Source organism: Salvelinus alpinus, chromosome 35, assembly GCF_045679555.1.
Source record: "Salvelinus alpinus chromosome 35, SLU_Salpinus.1, whole genome shotgun sequence".
In the NCBI taxonomy this organism is placed as follows: domain Eukaryota; kingdom Metazoa; phylum Chordata; class Actinopteri; order Salmoniformes; family Salmonidae; genus Salvelinus; species Salvelinus alpinus.
In genome coordinates, this window is record NC_092120.1 from 14,908,962 (window position 1) to 14,928,760 (window position 19,799).

Sequence of the window (19,799 nt, forward strand, 5' to 3'; positions counted from 1 at the left end):
GTCTTTGCTAGATATAGCTCCGCCTTATCTCAGCTCACTGGTCATCCCCAAAGCCAACACCTCCTTTGGCCGTCGTTCCTTAGAGGTTCTCTGCTGCCAATAACTGGAACGAATTGCAAAAATCACTGAAGTTGGAGACTTATATCTCCCTCACTAACTTTAAGCGTCAGCTGTCAGAGCAGCTTACCGATCGCTGCAGCTGTACACAGCCCATCTGTAAATAGCCCATCCAACCAACTACCTACCTACCTCATCCTCATATTTGTTTTTGTTTTTCTCCTCTTTTGCACACCAGTATTTCTACTGGCACATCATCATCTGCACATATATTACTCCAGTGTAAATTGCTAAATTGTAATTACTTCGCCACTATTGGCCTATTTTTTGCCTTAACTCCTTACTTTATTTGCACACACTGTATACAGATTTTTCTATGATGTTATTGACTGTACATTTGTTTGTCCCATGTGTAACTCTGTGTTGTTGTTTTTGTCACACTGCTTTGCTTTATCTTGGCAAGGTCGCAGTTGTAAATGAGAACTTGGCCTACCTGGTTAAATAAAGGTGAAATAAAAATAAAGACGTGTTAACTCTACCCGCCAATACTGTGAGTGGTCAATACTGTGAGTGGTCAATACTGTGGGTGGTCAATACTGTGGGTGGTCAATACTGTGGGTGGTCAATACTGTGGGTGGTCATAGTACACAAAGCGGTAAAATAAATTCACATATGAATACACTTTGGAGTTCTTTGCCTGAGTATATGTTTACAAACTAATTAAGAGAGACCTGGAATGTATTAATCCACTATAAGAACATATCCTTTTGTTTGTAATAGTTCCCGTAGTTGGAATGCGGTTTCCCCGATTGGGACGTGTAGAGTCTAAGTCAAGTCTTATCACAGAGTGAGAGAACCCATTGCTGGTCTTTTTAATCGACCAAATCAAAGCTGAGTAAACAGTGCTTTTGGTATGTCTAAGTCCTCCCTAGCCAAACTCCTGCGGTTGAGTTTCACACATACCGACACACATCTGGTGCACTCTGGGCACAAAAGATCAAGCTTGATATCCTGCAAGTCGCCTGGGTCCACATCTTCCCAAGGCCCTATGGGCCCTGGTTCAAAAGTAGTGCACTATATAGAGGAAAGGGTACTATTTGAGACTCAACCAGGGGGTTTCTTATCTCGGTTTCCACAGGGCTCCACCATAACAGTAACAGTCATCATTATCAGAAAACAAAGAGAACTAATTAGGCTTATGACAGGGGAAAATACGGTGTGAATGAGCGGCTGCATATTGGAACATAAATCTGATGCTAACCATTAGAAGATCTACAGAAGACTGGCCAAATCTGTCAGTGCTGTCGGATATGTTATTGGAGTGACGCAAAACAGCTTTCACATTGGGGTTGAGTTTTTGCAAGCACTTGATTCACTTTATCTATGGTTCGTTCAGCCGTGCACTTTTCCTATGCAGTGCCTCAAATTATACAGTACACTTTTCCAAACCCTGGTACATGACAGATTTCAAATCAACAGAGCAAACGAATCACATGTATTTGAATTACTGTTTTAATTACAGTTTTCCTTATTCCTTGCATTCTCACCGTGTCAGTGTGGGTCCTTTTCTAACAAAGGTAAAATAGTGCTTACATTTGTTCTGTTTCACTGCATGTACAAGTAGGTAACCAGTACAAGTGTGAGGTTTGAAATTGAAATGTGTTTTTTGCATATCCCAACTCCTCCTGAGACACCCTCCTAGAGTGGGGTCACGGCCAGGGTTCAGCCATTATTCACGGCGACCCTGGAGCAATTTGGGTATGAAGCAATTAAGTGCCTTGCTCAAGGGCAGATCAACAGATTTTTCACCTTATCAGATCAGCTACCTGCCACCCCATATGGAAGTACTCTTGAAGGGTGCGCTACTCAAGGTCTATAACCCATCTTAGTTAACACAAATACACGTAGCATCTTAGCCCAGGAGAACTGTTGAGCTGTGGTTGAGAGTGATTGGGAGCGTGCCCGAGACCGCAGTGGCGGTGGTCGTCCCTGCTCTCCCATGATCCCCTGTGACCTCGGCGAGGGTGCACGTCCAGGTAAGACTATGAGAAGGGTGTACAGTTTTGCCTGCCTGCCATGCGGAAGGTGGACCTAAACAGGGAAGAGAATAGAACTATAAAGCCTTCCCTTTTTCTTACTCTCGTTTTTCTTTCTTTTTTTCCAGAGGCTAATCTCTTCTCAGGTTTAAGGTATTCCTGGTCTGGGATCTTTGCGGAGAAGGAAACGCGGGGCGGGTAAACATCAGGGCTCTCACTGCAGGGATTAGAGCGCCCATATATCACTGTGACAACCCTCTTTTCATGCGGTGACAGGTTGCCAGGACCCTGGACTGGGGGGGATCCGGTGACACTTCCTATCGCCGCGGCAGCCATTGATAGGGGATACGATCATAGTTTTCACACCGTAAGATCGGTTTACTGCACTAGAGCGTCTCCCAACTCTCACCACCGACAACTTCAGCTTAAATGGTCTGAGTGTTCAGTTTTCACACATCATGGCACACATGTCAGGTGTGCATCTTTGGTCAGGTTGAATAACACCATCGCAACAGGTCTGTGGAGGGGCTTTGATCACAGATTTTTCCACAAAGGCGGCAGTTCATTGTCCATGACTCCATTTGTTCAGCTTGGGAGAAATCTTTACCTTAGGTAAACAGGAATGGTTCTGCCACGCTGCGTTCCAGCTGTGGGTGTTGCCTTGAATAACATGAAACCACAGTCATGGCTCCTTTCAGTAGATCAACTTTGGGTCCAAAAATACATTTTCTGAAGGCCAATGAGTTGGGGATGAAGAAATTCATAATTTTTAAAAACTTAAAATGGCATGCATTTATTCATCTTTAAAGCTAAAATACTACTAAAGTTGCCATTAATATGTGCAAAAGTGTACTTATGTGGCAATCCATTCTACTGTAGATAAATATAACTCAAACCGCAGACATTCAGTTCACCATTATCCTGTACAGACTTCAGGGTGTGTCTTGTATTCCCCCCGTATGATACATAACAGAAGCATTTCAATTATCTCCATTATTGTTCTTCTCTATCCCTACTTACTGTGGTTGACAACAACCATTCATTTAACACCAAAAGTTAAAACATTTAAGGAGGAACAAGAGCTGTATGTTGTTAAGCAGGTAATTTTGGGGTCACATTAACTCATGCACAGACTAGGGCTGGGCGATATGGCCAAAATATCATATCATGGTATTTTTCACATTTTTGACGGTATTTGACGTTTTTGATTAATAAAAGTTCTACATTTGCTTTAAGAGTAGTGCGTGATCCTAGGGTGGCAACACATATATTCTACATTATTTCAAAGGGTCTTTCTCCAGTCTGATTGTTTTATACTGTTCAATTCAACTTCAACCTAAAATAATTTCCTGCATTTCCATCAATGTCTGCCTATCCTGCACTCATTTGAGATCATTTCCACACTGCCACGATATGGGCAAAAATACTAGGCCTTATTTATAACCAAATGTTGCAATTGCGATTTAGATCAAAACACTTGGGTGAACTTTTGGAATCATGGAAATAGAATGTTTATTCTAATTCTATAGTTAGAATATAAATAATAGTGGGCACTTTGAATACAGTGTTGTTTGACATGACAACAAATGAAAATACCACGGAGGAGTTATTGTGACAGGGTAGGAACCAAAGTGATGTTCAGTGTTTCCTATGGGACCCTATAATCTTTGGCTACCTTAAATATTGTAATGACCCGGCTGGGTCATAAAGGGAAAAGAGACGGACTCTAGGTGTGCAGGTCAGAACACAGGTTTATTCATAAACTGGGCTATTGTTCCGGCCACAACCCACGCCGCTAAATGCCGAACGTACACAATATTACCCTGTCGGGTCAAGAGTCACTCTCATAGGAACAGATCAAGGCACGAACAGAAGAGAGAGAACAATGAGACAGTAATCCCTATTTATGCATTTCCAAATCCCGCGGTATTACCCATCATACCCCCCCAACCTTTCCATCTGTCCTGACATATTTAACCCCTGCTAGTAGCCATGGGAACCATAACACACCCACAACCACAGAACACAATACCGGGTCGTTACAATATTTATTAATGTAGCCAACATATTCATGCTTAGCCTATTCCTCTTTGATTTAGAAGATACTGTTGCACAAACAACATGCGGATTTAGGCCTCCACCAGCACTGGTATCAGACTGTATTAGCTAGCTACGTTTGCTCTGACTCAGTACTTTTATTAGCTAACTTAGTTAGCTAGCCACCTAACTAGCGATTAGCATTAGTGGCTAACACGATTTAGCTTAACTTGCTAAGAAAATACAAACTAGCTGTTTGCAGATGTAAGAAACACAAACTAATATTGTAATTATATTTATATTAAGATCAAAGTGGAAACAACATCGTTGTCATCAACATTGTTGCATGTGCTGCATTGACCATGCAGACTGAACGAAAGTGTCTCGTGGTCAAGCAACAACAAATGCGCTCGTTGAGTGACGGGCTAGGACTAGGTCTGTGTGGAAAGCGGCATGGAGAGAGAGCGGAGGGATGACTCAAGTAAAATATACAAATGGACGTTACACACGGCGTATCACATTTAAGAAACCAAACATTCAAATACCGTTATAGAAGGTAAAGTAAAAACCCAAACCAGTGTGCAAAAAATACGGTATACCACCCAGCCCTAACATATACTACATTATATTTCTCCTTCCCCTCTCTAAGGACCAAGTCGATACTGAGCAAAAACAGAGAATACAACCAACCAGTAATAATCCTGAAACAACAAGAACATTTAGTTTGGGGGGGAGACTATGGAGAAATGCAAGGGGTCAAGAATAGATCCCTGGGGGCCCCGCATGTAATATCAAAGACATAGTCTCCTAATACAACAAAACATTGTCTCCCAGTAAGATATTAGTTAAACCACTCCATTACTGGTCCTGATAAATATACTACATTGCATTCAGGTTGCAGAGTATACAATAGTGCAATACTGAAAATGTACTCCACTATCACCAGACACCAACAGGTAATTTTGCTTGCAATTTCCTCTTGCTGCATTAGGGGATCTACACTACCAGATTCATCCTTTACCTTGATGACAGCTTTGCACACTCTTGGCATTCTCTCAACCAGCTTCATGAGGTAGTCACCTGGAATGCATTTCAATTAACAGGTGTGCCTTCTTAAAAGTTAATTTGTGTAATTTCTTGATGCATTTGAGACCAAGTCCATATTTGCAAGAACAGCTCAAATAAGCAAAGAGAAACGGTAGTCCATCATTACTTTAAGACATGAAGGTCAGTCAATATGGAAAATTTCAAGAACTTAGAAAGTTTCTTCAAGTGCAGTCGCAAAAACCATCAAGCGCTATGATGAAACTGGCTCTCATGAGGACCGCCACAGGAAAGGAAGACCCAGAGTTACTTCTGCTGCAGAGAATAAATTCATTAGAGTTAACTGCACCTCAGAAATTGCAGCCCAAATAAATGCTTCACAGAGTTCAAGTAACATACACATTTCAACATCAACTGTTCAGAGCAGACTCTGTGAATCAGGCCTTCGTGGTCGAATTGCTGCAAAGAAACCACGACTAAAGGACATCAATAAGAAGAAGAGACTTGCTTGGCCCAAGAAACACGAGCAATGGACATTAGACTGGTGGAAATTTGTCCTTTGGTCTGGAGTCCAAATTTGAAAGTTTTGGTTCGATGTGGGTGAACGGATGATCTTCGCACGTGTATTTTCCACCGTAAAGCATGGAGAAGGTGGTGTTATGGTGCTTTGCTGGGGACACTGTCTGTGATTTATTTAGAATTCAAAGGCACACTTAACCAGCATGGCTACCACAGCATTCTGCAGTGATACGCCATCCCATCTGGTTTGGGCTTAGTGGGACTATCATTTGTTTTTCAACAGGACAATGACCCAACACACCTCCAGGCTGTGTAAGGGCTATTTTACCAAGAAGGAGAGTGACGGAGTGCTGCATCAGATGACCCGACCTCAACCAAATTGAGATGGTTTGGGATGAGTCGGACCGCAAAGTGAAGGAAAAGCAGCCAACAAGTGCTCAGCATGTGGGAACTCCTTCAAGACTGTTGGAAAAGCATTCCAGATGAAACTGGTTGAGAGAATGCCAAGAGTGTGCAAAGCTAAGGGTGGCTATTTGAAGAATCTCAAATATAAAAAATAATTTGATTTGTTTAACACTTTGTTTGGTTCCTACATGATTCCATATGTGTTATTTCATAGTTTTGATGTCTTCACTATTATTCTACAATGTAGAAAATAGTAAAAATAAAGAAAAACCCTTGAATGAGTAGGAGTTCTAAAACTTTTGACCGGTAGTGTATATCAATAGTAAAATAATGTGTTTCATTCCAGTCAGTGAAGGTTTAAAATAACAAATCTCCTCACATTCGATTAGATTCTTGGGTGACATTTCGCCCCAGGTTCTCCACAGTGGAATTATTGCAGCAATCCCATAGAATGGCCAATTGTCTTAGCATACGAGGAAATGAAACATGACAAAATCTATACTTACAGATGTCAAAGGGGAAATCAGGCGAGTCTCCAACAATAAGAACAACTGTTTTCAATATGATATTTGAGACTGTATTTACCAGAGTGGGTTTACTGATCCTTATCGAGTTCTTACAACAAGAATCCCTCTACATGACTAACTAAAGAATTCCATCTCTAAACAGGGGAATTCGAGAACACCAAAAACAATATTGCTATTTAACATTTCGTTTGGAGAGAAAAACACACAACAAAACAATCACTGACTTTCAATTTTTGTTATAATTACAGTGTCAATGTGTGTCAGTGAGTGCTTGGCTAACATAGTCATAGATCGATACATTTCAATTTGTTTTCACACAATGGTAACCTAAGGTTTGCTCTTTGCACTATGTACAGTATAGGAACTCTACATGCAATCTTGGTTAGGTTTCCCAGTCACGGAGTTACAATGACTGATTGAACAGGGCCTTAAGTACCTTTGGGATATTGTATTAAATTACAATTCATTAAATACTGTCCAGCCATTTGGGTGATATGAAAATGAAATAACACAGACGCAATGAGTTTAAGTTGTGGATGTGCATTAACATAGATATATTTGTACATATCTGGAGGCCAGGAGGACTGAAATAGGGAGTTTTGACAAGTATGAATGAGCCCATCTGGGAAGAATTATCCTCATTATAACAGAAAACCTATCACAGTGATTTATGCAAGGTCTTAGTCGGCTATTCCACTATCTGATAAGGATAAGCATTTTCTCATAAAACTGGAACAGGAATTACTAATTAAGAGCATCACTCTCCATAGGTCAGTGGAAGACTCTGGCATGCTGGGAATTGCGGACCAAAGACCCAACATCCGATAGCACAATCAAACTCACATGTGAAGTAGGTGCATCACACGCTTCCCCGTAAAGAATACAGAGCACCTTGTTTTAATTAGATGACACGTTGACATTAAAGACTGACGGCCGCATGTTGTTGACACTCCAAAAAATGGAAAGCCATCTTCACTCCACTACTCAGGTTGAATTCCTCCTAGCTAATGCTGACAAGGCTAAAATCAAAAGAGATGGTTGAAACCTCTCTCGATCTTCCCCGAACAGTGCGCTATTGCCATTGGTTTGTGATGTGTTATTGCTGCCAAGAAATTGAAGCTGTCATTTGTCCAAATAGCTCAATCTATCACAAACACAAAGCTCACTGGCATGTATATCAATTGTTGCACAAACAAGATTACAACCATTATATATATTTGGGGGGGGGGGGGGGGGGGCTTTTCTATTGTGAGAACATCTGGCTTTTCTATATCCTTTCCAGCTACTGCGACCTACTGTTGTGGGTGAGCGCAACATAGCCACTAGCCAGCAGTAATCCAATCGCTTCAGTAACACATATCCCGCCATCTCTAATCCAGTGTTAGGAGGGTTTCACATTCATATAATCATGTAAATGCCGACAGAAACACATTTCACATCAACCACATCAACCCTGACAACTGCAGTGAACTTTTGACAGGCCAATGGGGAACCTCAAACACCATCCAGATCAGAGCCTTCCCATGAGACACAGCTGAGGTATGTATGCGGTAGGGCAAACACTTGAACCAATGTGTGTGTAAGTGTAACATGGCTTTTTCACACTTGGAGGACATCTTTATCCTCTGCATGTTTCTTTTATTAAAACCAAAACGCAACATCCGTGTCTGGATGGAAAGGTTAAAAGGTTATATTCCACCCACCAATCACCCACACATGTAAGCACACGCATACGTCCAACATCTAACACAGACAGCACAATTAGCCTCAAGACCAAATGCATGAGGAAACAAGACTCTGGAACAAGGACTTACACAGTTCTCATTGTGTTTTGTTAGATTTTTTGAAAAGTGCATTCCAGGGGGACTCTAAATCCAGGAGAACGTAAGACCAGACATATATAAAAACAACACACAAAAAAACACGGGGGCATACCTTTGAGTGATAAAGCTGGATGCCATAGACTAAAATATTTCTGAGCTTGGCTCCTGTGGCGAGCTCCATCATGGCCGCCGGCTCTCCTCCCATCGGCTCGCTGGCGGACGAATCGTCCTCCGACACGTTCAAATACACCTATCAAAAGAAGCCCCGCCACACCCAGTCAGACATGCATCTCCTGCCAATAATGACAATCTCTTACAGAGACTTAGAGAATGATTAAACCTTGGATCAATTAAAGCACATTGTTCAAACACTCGGAAGAAAGACGTGCTGCGACTGAACAAGCATGTTTATTTAAAGGTCCTCGTTTGGGAGGGATGTAGGAGGAGTGTGTTGTAGTGTTTCGGGGTAAACACACGTTGGATAGGACTCTGGAGGTAGTAATCCCTCTGGTTCAGGTGGAAAGGCCTCATGGTGTTTATTTAGATAGATGGGCCCACATTAAGACAGCATAAACCAGCTCTGATGAGTCACTTAGTGTGTCATGCATGGGATGGGAAAGCATGCTGGTGCTAAACGTCTATTTCTAATTGGGCTGTTGACTGACGCTCGACAGGGTGAATTCACTCCAATTATGTCTTCTTATACAGGATTTGTGTTGTAAGCTCAGTGTCAAATGTGTTAATTAATCTGTTATAAACCTATTATACATCATTATATGACTATAAGTCAAGTATTTCTTGAATAAGTCAAGTAAGTCACTTGTCGTCTATCAACATCTGTTTCAATTCAAATAAGTGATATTATTGATTTGTTTTGCTGCAGTAGAAGGTGCCAGTTTGGCTTAAGTCTAGACGGGATCATTACCAGGCACATACTGAATCAATTGCCACGCACTCTGTCTGTGAAACTCTATTATCTCCCACTCTGATTGCTAGGTCATTGTTTAATGCTACAGACTAAGCCAGGGTTTCCCAAACTCGGTCCTCTGGATCCCAAGAGGTGCACGTTTTGTTTTATTGCCCTAGCACTACACAGCTGATTCAAATAATCAACTAATCATCCACTTTTGATCATTTGAATCAGCTGTTTAGTGTTAGGGTAAAAACCAAAATGTGCGCCCCTTGGGTTCTCGAGAACCGAGTTTGGGAAGCGCTGTCATCAAGAAAGAACAACGTGTGCCATCTAACGCCACCCAGATATCCCTCACTGTTGATTCTGCATCCTCGCTTAAGACGGGGAAATTCTGAGATCGCTCGGTGAGGCAACTCTTGTTTTGAATTCAGCCTCCCACCTCGCTAACTCTGTTTGGATTTAAGCCTTCCCATGATGCTGATGTTCAATGTCGGACATCCTTAAGCTGCCATGAAATCGACTTAGGCTGGGAGTAAATGTATTTTTAATAAGGTGCTGGATCTAGGGAGTCCTAGGGTTCTCTACTTGTGAAAAGGGCATCGGGTCCACAGTAAGAGCTGTGGGGAAAACTCAGACACAGATGCATTTACTCTGGTGTGGTGGAGAGCGTTGCTCCCACCCTAATGCAGCCTGGAACCTAGCTCCACACCGCTGGAGAGGAGCTGTTTTTTGTTTTGTTTTGTTTGTTTGTTTTATTTGTTTGTTTGTTTGTTTGTTTGTTTGTTTGTTTGTTTGTTTGTTTGTTTTGTTTGTTTGTTTGTGTTTGTTTGTTGCTTTGTTTTGGTGTGTGTGTGTGTGTGTGTGTGTGTGTGTGTGTGTGTGTGTGTGTGTGTGTGTGTGTGTGTGTGTGTGTGTGTGTGTGTGTGTGTGTGTGTGTGTGTGTGTGTACACTTGCGTGCACAGAGGTTCACTGAAGACCTGACAAGGCCTTACAACATAAATCAAGGCGGGCGGTTTAATCAAGTTATCCTGTATGGCATTTGCAATGATTAAAACCGAGTTGTTTTGAAGACGTAAAGACTTGCTTAGAGAAAAAACAGAATGCAACTTCCCCAAGCCCACTGCACCTTTTTCCCCTCACTTGGTTTGGCAGTTGTGCTGTTGCCGGGGTGAAAAGGTAATATCACAAAAAGTCAATAGGCCCTTCATACAGTAAATATTTATTTTGGGTTCCAATTAGATCAATTCGCGGGGGGGTTCTACTTGAGCTGTCATGAGTTAATGTTGCTCTGTGGTTGATATTGACATCTGAACCGAGCCAAACGGTAAGTGAAAGGAGTGAAGTGCTCTCGGGGAGGGGGTGGGGGGGGGGGGGTATAGGGTTTCTAAACAGCAACATCGTTTCGTCGGAGGGACCAGAGGTAGACTGCAAAGTGAACATTTTACAAGCGGAAAAAGGTTGTCTGGCCATGTAGTACATGTACCTTGAGGAAACTAGAGCCTGCCCGGGCCAGACGTGTGCTGTAGAAAACACCCAACACAAGTTCATTCACAGTGTGGGAAACCTGATTGAGCCATGATAAACGTCCACTAAGTCCACTAAGCACAGACAACACCCACATACACAACGTTCTCTGTTAACTCTGCTAACTCACCTTGTTCTGAATGTGTGTGATTGCTACTGGGATACCCAAACATCAGAGGGTTCCATGGCCTTCGCAAGCTTACAGTCCATCCTTAAAGCAACAGGGCCAACTCACGACAAGCAAAGTGAACAGTAAGGGGCAAAGAGCCCCAAGCACAGAGAAGTGAAGAGAGTCTAATTTCCAGTACCAGAACAAGAGTGTTGGTAAGGCAACTGGGAATTCATGAGGCTCTATTCACACATTTATCCCCATGTGAACTCAACTCACCCAAATAATGACCACTGGATGCAGGAGTGCTCGGTCTACCTCCTCCAACGCACTCAGTGGTTTTCCAACTTCAGACAAGCAAGAACTGTTCACCTATGGATCCAAATTAAAAGCAATTTTCAGAAAAGAGTGGAATATTGTTGAGTTGGACATCTGAACAGCAAAAAATGAACATATTGGCAATAACATAAACAATTGTCATAGTGTTTAAACAGGCTTACTTATATTCTGTTTTCCTAAACTCCTGAAGTGTGAACTTACAGAAACTTGAATGAAGTTTCACTCTTTTGACAGAGATTTGGCATCATCTCCTATCAAGTCTGAGATCACATCCACCTCCTTGAAGAAAGATACAAAGAAACATTTTACAGAAATACTTTATTAAAATGTGAAATAAACCAAATTATGATGTTAGTTAATGCTGTTAAATTATATTGGAATCCAGTCCAATATACTACAGTCCAAGAGGGTTTTCCATGCAGGAATGAATTTCTCCCTGGCACTTAATCAATTCATTTCAACCGGAGAGTCTCAGTCCACACACCTGGTTACCCAATAATAAATTAGTCCCTGATTAAAAAGCAAGGACAAAACCAGCATACATTACGTAACTCCAGGACTAGAGTTGAACACCATTGATCTTAAGCTAAATTCTCTCCATGGCTGGATTGCTCATTAGAACAAATGAAAGAGACAGGGAACCACTGCTGGACTCTCTTTGTCTCTCCGAGCTGGCAGAAAGATAAAGGGTACAAAGAAGCCTGGGGACAGAATTGTAGACGAGCCAAGTTAAATTACATTACACTGTAAATCGAATCAAAATTCAGTACAGTCCAAGATAGTAAAAGCATTTTTGTTCACTGTAATTGTAACCACATTTTAGCTGAGTATCTTTCAACGAATTTAGCCCTTGAATACAAATGGAATGAAGCTGTACAACATGCTACAGTCAGTGTGTCCATTTCATGTTCATCTCTTCTGTTTTCCCAGTAATTCTTCCCTGGTCCTGTCTAACATTTCATACACAAATAAACACAGAAACAAACATCCACGCTCTGTGTTTGTCACTGGCTGGGACTTGTACAATTTGAACCGTTTAGAATAACAACGACAATTAGAAATATGAAATGGTTACGGGAAACATGTGGAGGGTTATTTGATCCAGAAAGATAAGTTGCTTGTGGGTTCTGAGGGAAAAGCATCAGTCAGAAATGTAGATTTGCGAGATTATATTTTCTGACATGATTTAAACAAGGTTAGTTGGGCATGAAATTCTGGAATGGGATGTTTGTTCAAGAAGACTGTCTGGGAGAGCCAAGGAGACAGGAGGTCAAGGACCAACTACAGGACACACCAGAGAGTCCGTGACCGAGGCAAAAATCAAGTTCCAGTCTGCCAGAGGAAAAAAGAGAACTGCCCCAAACTATGAGTTTCAATTCAGAAAGTGGTAAGATGTTACCGCATTGTTTCCTAGCAAAGACCATAGAAATACCAAGTCCCAGCTTAAAACAGGCTATAAAATAAAGCGTTACCTATTACTTTTTCAAACTATGAGTTGCTTGTTTGAAATGCTGAGGAACTCAGACAAAGAGAAAGGATAGACATGATTTGAATATAGTGCTCAAAGTGTAGTTCAGTGAGCTTTGTCCCGGCCTTGCCCTAGCTGTTCCTCTATCTGGCTGTGTCCATGACTAAATATCTAGTAGGTCAAGGTTAATATTTTTGAAAAAGGAGGGATATAATTCATGTGTTCCAAGATTGTACTTAATCTTGAGTGAATATGAAATACTATCTTATACCAAGCTCAAGATGTTAAAGATAAGGAGGGGATGGAGGTGTTCTCCCTTCATCAGATCCTCCCTTCCTATCATGACACTAATGTCTATAAGATTGGGCTCCGACACAAATTGGCTCAGAGCCTAAATTTTTTTTAAAACATGCTGATTTTACAGTTGCAGCTCTACTGTAATGTCAGCATTATGTTTTTGTGGTAAAATTCCAATTCCTTTGTCTCAAGACACTGAAATAAATGTGGCACTAATAGGTTTACTTATTAAATAAAAAATGATGAATGGCTATGAAAGCTGTTTGTTTGAACAAGGTCTGGGAATGTCTGTTGAAGGACAAGTGATCTGGGGTTATTGTGGCAACTAAAAAATAAAAATAAAACTTAAAAAACAACAACTATTTGACCAACATTATGTACAGAACAAGAAATAAAAGTGCTAACAAGAACATTGTTTATAATATATTACATATTAATACAATTTAATGTTTATTTTGTATCTTCCACTATGATTATGGGATCACGTCCATATTAATCCTGCTATGAGAATCATATTCTCCCCACAATAACACAATAACACACACACACACACACACACACGCAGCCAAATCCTCCACCTGCACACACACACACTGTCTGCTTGCCTCCAAGCTCCAGCTCAGGCTCTACCTCCCTTATCCCCTGTATTAGATTCATTAATGGCACTGATCACAAAGCTAACTCCTCCGTTTCCTCTCCTTTCATCTCCCTCGAACCCCTGGGAAGGATGTATCTGGTCCCAGACGCGCGCACCGCAACACGACCCCACCGGGCACCCGAGTGCAAGGAACGATGGTTCCAATCAGAGCCAAAGCCTTAGGTTCCTAGGATCCCGTACGTCTCAGGGGTCTGCCTAGCACCACGACAGCTAGATCCGCTGCCTGTTTGACGCGTACTGCCTGATGAAGGGCTTGGCACTGCTTCACAGGAGGATGAGCTGTCGGTGTGTCTGTGCTCTCCCTGTATCACCAACACACTTCATCCGCCATGCATTTCCCCCCTCTGTTGTCAACTACCGAGGGAGGATGTATATACTTTTCGATATACGCAGGAAGGAAGACGCTCTCGACGGCAATGCGGGGACGGTATGGTAGGAGGCCGGGGTGTCTGTTATATAATTCATGAGAATGGAGAAGTGCAATGTGATTTGTGGGGACGATATGGCAACCTGTGACCCCTTCACCATGACTGAGAATGAACGGGAGATATGTCATATAGGGACGGTATGGTTGCCCTTCAACATGATGGGCGAAGGGCGGTAGTGAAGAGTCATCGCTGAACACTCAATTAATCAGATAATTCGCATGGCATGAACTATATGACTGGCATCTGCTTTCCGTCATGCTGGGGAGGTGGCGAGGCAGAGGGGGGATGGAGGGAGGAGGGTTTGGAAGCCTTCAGACAAGCTCCATTATAGGTCTAACAGCAGATGGCAAGTCTAACCGGGGCCCACCCAAGTGGAGCTCACATGGTCTGGGGGGGGAGGGGGGGGTGGCGGGGGGTTGTTGGAGGGGTGGAAGAAACATCAATGTGATGATCGAATGTAAAATCTCACAAACATTGTAATTGCAATCATAATCATCATCATCATAATCATCACCATACCATGTCCAAAGCGCTCATGCGCCTCTGCAGAGCGTTGGCTAGCTCTGTAGCCTGTGCAGACCCACCTGTGACAACACAGGCCGACTGGGAGAGAGTCTCTGAAAAAGAAAGTGTACTTTGACCACTTTTGCTGCAAATCTCCATTACTTAGCAATGATAATCTTCTTTCAAATTTAGCGAGAATTCATTGAAATCAGCAGTACTCGCAATTCAACTTGATTTACGTGGGGAAGTGATGTGCCAAAGACACACGCACACACATGAATGAAGATGTATTCTTGCATATGCTCCCAACACACACTAACAATGAATTCATTCACACACAAAGCTCTCTTGGTATAATTACTATGCTCAATATGTCATAATCCAGTTGGACGGCCCAGGTGCATACAGAGGTAAAGAGTAGGACTGATGACTTTATGGATGTTTCCCTGACTGTGCAGAGAACATGATGGCTCTACCCTGCCCTGACTTGTATAGATGGCATTCACATCACAGACTGCAAACACCCTCCCTTACTTTCTGACAAACTTAAAAACAAGACTTCGTAGAATATCTTCCTGGGAGAACAATAAAAGACTATTCTATTTCTCATCTACACTCTAAACTGGCATTGTCTCACACAGGACAAAACACCTTTACGTCTCTTATGTGGTATAGAAAATAGTGCTAACGTACATTAGGTCTATAAAGTACGCGGTTTTACTGTCGAGATAAACAACGATCATGGAAATATTGCACTTAAAAACAGTACAATGATAAAGTGATGATAAAGTACAAACAAAACAGTACAATGATAAAGTGATGATAAAGTACAAACAAAACAGTACAATGATAAAGTGATGATAAAGTACAAACAAAACAGTACAATGATAAAGTGATGATAAAGTACAAACAAAACAGTACAATGATAAAGTGATGATAAAGTACAAACAAAACAGTACAATGATAAAGTGATGATAAAGTACAAACAAAACAGTACAATGATAAAGTGATGATAAAGTACAAACAAAACAGTACAATGATAAAGTGATGATAAAGTACAAACAAAACAGTACAATGATAAAGTGATGATAAAGTACAAACAAAACAGTACAATGATAAAGTGATGATAAAGTACAAACAAAACAGTACAATGATAAAGTGATGATAAAGTACAAACAAAACAGTACAATGATAAAGTGATGATAAAGTACAAACAAAACAGTACAATGATAAAGTGATGATAAAGTACAAACAAAACAGTACAATGATAAAGTGATGATAAAGTACAAACAAAACAGTACAATGATAAAGTGATGATAAAGTACAAACAAAACAGTACAATGATAAAGTGATGATAAAGTACAAACAAAACAGTACAATGATAAAGTGATGATAAAGTACAAACAAAACAGTACAATGATAAAGTGATGATAAAGTACAAACAAAACAGTACAATGATAAAGTGATGATAAAGTACAAACAAAACAGTACAATGATAAAGTGATGATAAAGTATAAACAAAACAGTACAATGATAAAGTGATGATAAAGTACAAACAAAACAGTACAATGATAAAGTTGTGTATAAAAATGTATACAGATACACAGTCATACCTTTGACAATGGACTCTGCTGCAGCCAAATCTCCTTTGTAGGTCACCTACAGTAGAAATAAATTTAGTTTAACAACATGTTAGCATCAAACCTGTTCTAAAAAGCATTGTTAATTTTAGTGCAAATGTATTTCTGATGTATTCGCAATTGTAAATGAGAACGTGTTCTCAATTTGCCTACCTGGTTAAATAAAGGTGAAATTTAGATTCTTAGGCCTTACCTCAATACTGGCTTATTTCAATGCTATCAAAACCATTAAAAAAACTTTACTTTCAGTCATCATATCAAGTAGTATTAAATACAATACACAATGTATAAATTCAGATCTGTACTTGTCCCTGTATAACAAACTAGTAATAAGAATACAGCTAGAGCTACGACAATGGCCTAATTTAGGCTTAAAGGCATTGTCCCAAACTGAGTTCCAGTGTCCCAGGCTTGCTCACCTTCCACAGGGTTGGCGGGCCCTTGATGAGCTTGGCATTGGTGCCGCAGTACTGCAGAGCCAGATGAAGGCTCAAAGTCCGACTCGCTGCACTATGAGGACAGGACACAAGAGACGTGGGATTGTTGACGATGCATAACAAACTGAGTTAGTTCCTATTTCATAAACAGAGTTGAGAAAGTCTTCTGGGGACAAACAAAAGAGGATAGCTCACAAACTCACATCGACCATAGTTACATCTAAACAGATTTTTCACCTAGTCGGCTCGGGGATTCTAACCAGCGACCTTTCGGTTATTGGCCCAACACTCTTAACCACTAGGCTACCTGCCGCCCCAAATCAGAGGAGAGTTGAGTTCATAACAGCTTGGCCCAGTGCAGTGAGAACACATTGGAATCAGATTGCCGTTGCTGTAGCTCGCATTGCATTGAAAAAGTGATATAAGCAATGAGCTCATGGCTTTTAAGATACTGTGTGTGGACTACAAAGGCTAAATCAAAGGCTAACTCATGCTACCTGAGATAATATGCGGGCAATATTTTATCAGGGTTATAAAAGAGAGGGCCTTTTTCTCAGGACCCTGGAACTGAAGGAGAAATATGACTGCGTCCTGTGGTAATTGAACCTGTAGAATTTTCTCCCAGTACAAAGGCGTGCACTGAGAACAGGATAGCGTGTCTCCCCTTTGTCTTTTCAGCCCAGAGTTCTGCCAGGCTCAATGCATGTCAAACTACAAATGTGAGGCTCACGCAGAATATGTCCTACAGTGCTAACTTGACAGACACCTTACACTTCCCCAACTTCGATGGACACAAGTGGAGAGGGGGTGGGGCACTCCCCATCGCGCCAGAGTCTCTTGTTTTCACAAATACACTTACATCACAACAAATTTGTCTTAATTGTCAGTGAAATGCTACTTGACTGGCCTTTACACTCCACTTCACTTGCATAGTGAATGTGCTCTCATTTTCAGAGTCAAGGCCAAAACCAACAGGGCTCCCTGGTAATCTAAAATTCGTATGTGCCAGGAACCAAAATAACAGCAGACAAATGGGGCTCCAATTGGACCCATACTTTGGCTCTTAGTCAAGGCTTCCTACGTCCTTCAAAACACTGGTATCTGCATCACCATCTAAATCGACCCAAGGTTCAAATAGCAGAGCTCTCAAGTATCTGGGCTGGTTGAAAAATAAACATGGTGAATTTTTGCAGTGACGGATTTGTGATAGACAGAAAATCTTACAATGTAAAAGTTATAAGCCTACATTTTAAGATAAGAATCCACACATTTATGATTTTTGTCAAAGGGGTGATTCCTGACAAATCTAGGAAAAAAATTATTTGGGAGATTTTCACAACATTTAATCCATAGAAGGGTTCATTGGAGGAAGGATTATTGACATATTTGACATTTGTATCTTAAAGCACAATTGAGAAATAATTAATTGAAGTTGGAACATTTGTGACATTATGGCCTTACCCAGGCCTCCTTTAAGACTTTATAATGTTTCATCTGTAGGTGCTACAAAGAAAAATGTGTTTCATATGAGGCTTTGCCACTTGCTCTGTAATATAAGTAACATTTTGATTTCAATAATGATTTTCTTACATTAATGTATGAATATTTAGAAATAGAAACATGAATATTGAAAACATACCCTTTTTGATTTGGCAAATGTTTCAATATATTGTTGAATATAGTACACTCTACAGGCATATCAAAGTTCCAAAGTGGGATCTCTGCTAGTTTTGATGTTATGGACAATTTTATACAGAGAAATTGTCATAGTAGGCAATGTAACCAATCACAGCCCTCCTTTTACTTGTATCATTGCACATCCTGCAAATCACCAGCAACTGTTTTGAATCGATTTTCACATTCACTGTTTGTAATGCTGACAAATTGGATCATAACTCAAACAGTAGAAGAGATCCCACTCTGGAACTTTGAAATGCCCGTAGAGTACAGTGGGGAGAACAAGTATTTGATACACTGCCGATTTTGCAGGTTTTCCTACTTACAAAGCATGTAGAGGTCTGTAATTTTTATCATAGAAACACTTCAACTGTGAGAGACGGAATCTAAAACAAAAATCCAGAAAATCACATTGTATGATTTTTAAATAATTAATTTGCATTTTATTGCATGACATAAGTATTTGATCACCTACCAACCAGTAAGAATTCCGGCTCTCACAGACCTGTTAGTTTTTCTTTAAGAAGCCCTCCTGTTCTCCACTCATTACCTGTATTAACTGCACCTGTTTGAACTCGTTACCTGTATAAAAGACACCTGTCCACACACTCAATCAAACAGATTCCAACCTCTCCACAATGGCCAAGACCAGAGAGCTGTGTAAGGACATCAGGGATAAAATTGTAGACCTGCACAAGGCTGGGATGGGCTACAGGACAATAGGCAAGCAGCTTGGTGAGAAGGAAACAACTGTTGGCGCAATTATTAGAAAATGGAAGAAGTTCAAGATGACGGTCAATCACCCTCGGTCTGGGGCTCCATGCAAGATTTCACCTCGTGGGGCATCAATGATCATGAGGAAGGTGAGGGATCAGCCCAGAACTACACGGCAGGACCTGGTCAATGACCTGAAGAGAGCTGGGACCACAGTCTCAAAGAAAACCATTAGTAACACACTACGCCGTCATGGATTAAAATCCTGCAGCGCACGCAAGGTCCCCCTGCTTAAGCCAGTGCATGTCCAGGCCTGTCTGAAGTTTGCCAATGACCATCTGGATGATCCAGAGGAGGAATGGGAGAAGGTCATGTGGTCTGATGAGACAAAAATAGAGCTTTTTGGTCTAACTCCACTCGCCGTGTTTGGAGGAAGAAGAAGTATGAGTACAACCCCAAGAACACCATCCCAACCGTGAAGCATGGAGGTGGAAACATCATTCTTTGGGGATGCTTTTCTGCAAAGGGGACAGGACGACTGCACCGTATTGAGGGGAGGATGGATGGGGCCATGTATCGCGAGATCTTGGCCAACAACCTCCTTCCCTCAGTAAGAGCATTGAAGATGGGTCGTGGCTGGGT

General features: G+C 41.2%; 1 pseudogene; it reads right to left on the reverse strand.

Annotated features, from left to right (window-relative positions):
- Window positions 1-19,799, reverse strand: part of LOC139564399 (D-ribitol-5-phosphate cytidylyltransferase-like) — a 40,405-nt pseudogene that overhangs the window by 12,871 nt on the left and 7,735 nt on the right.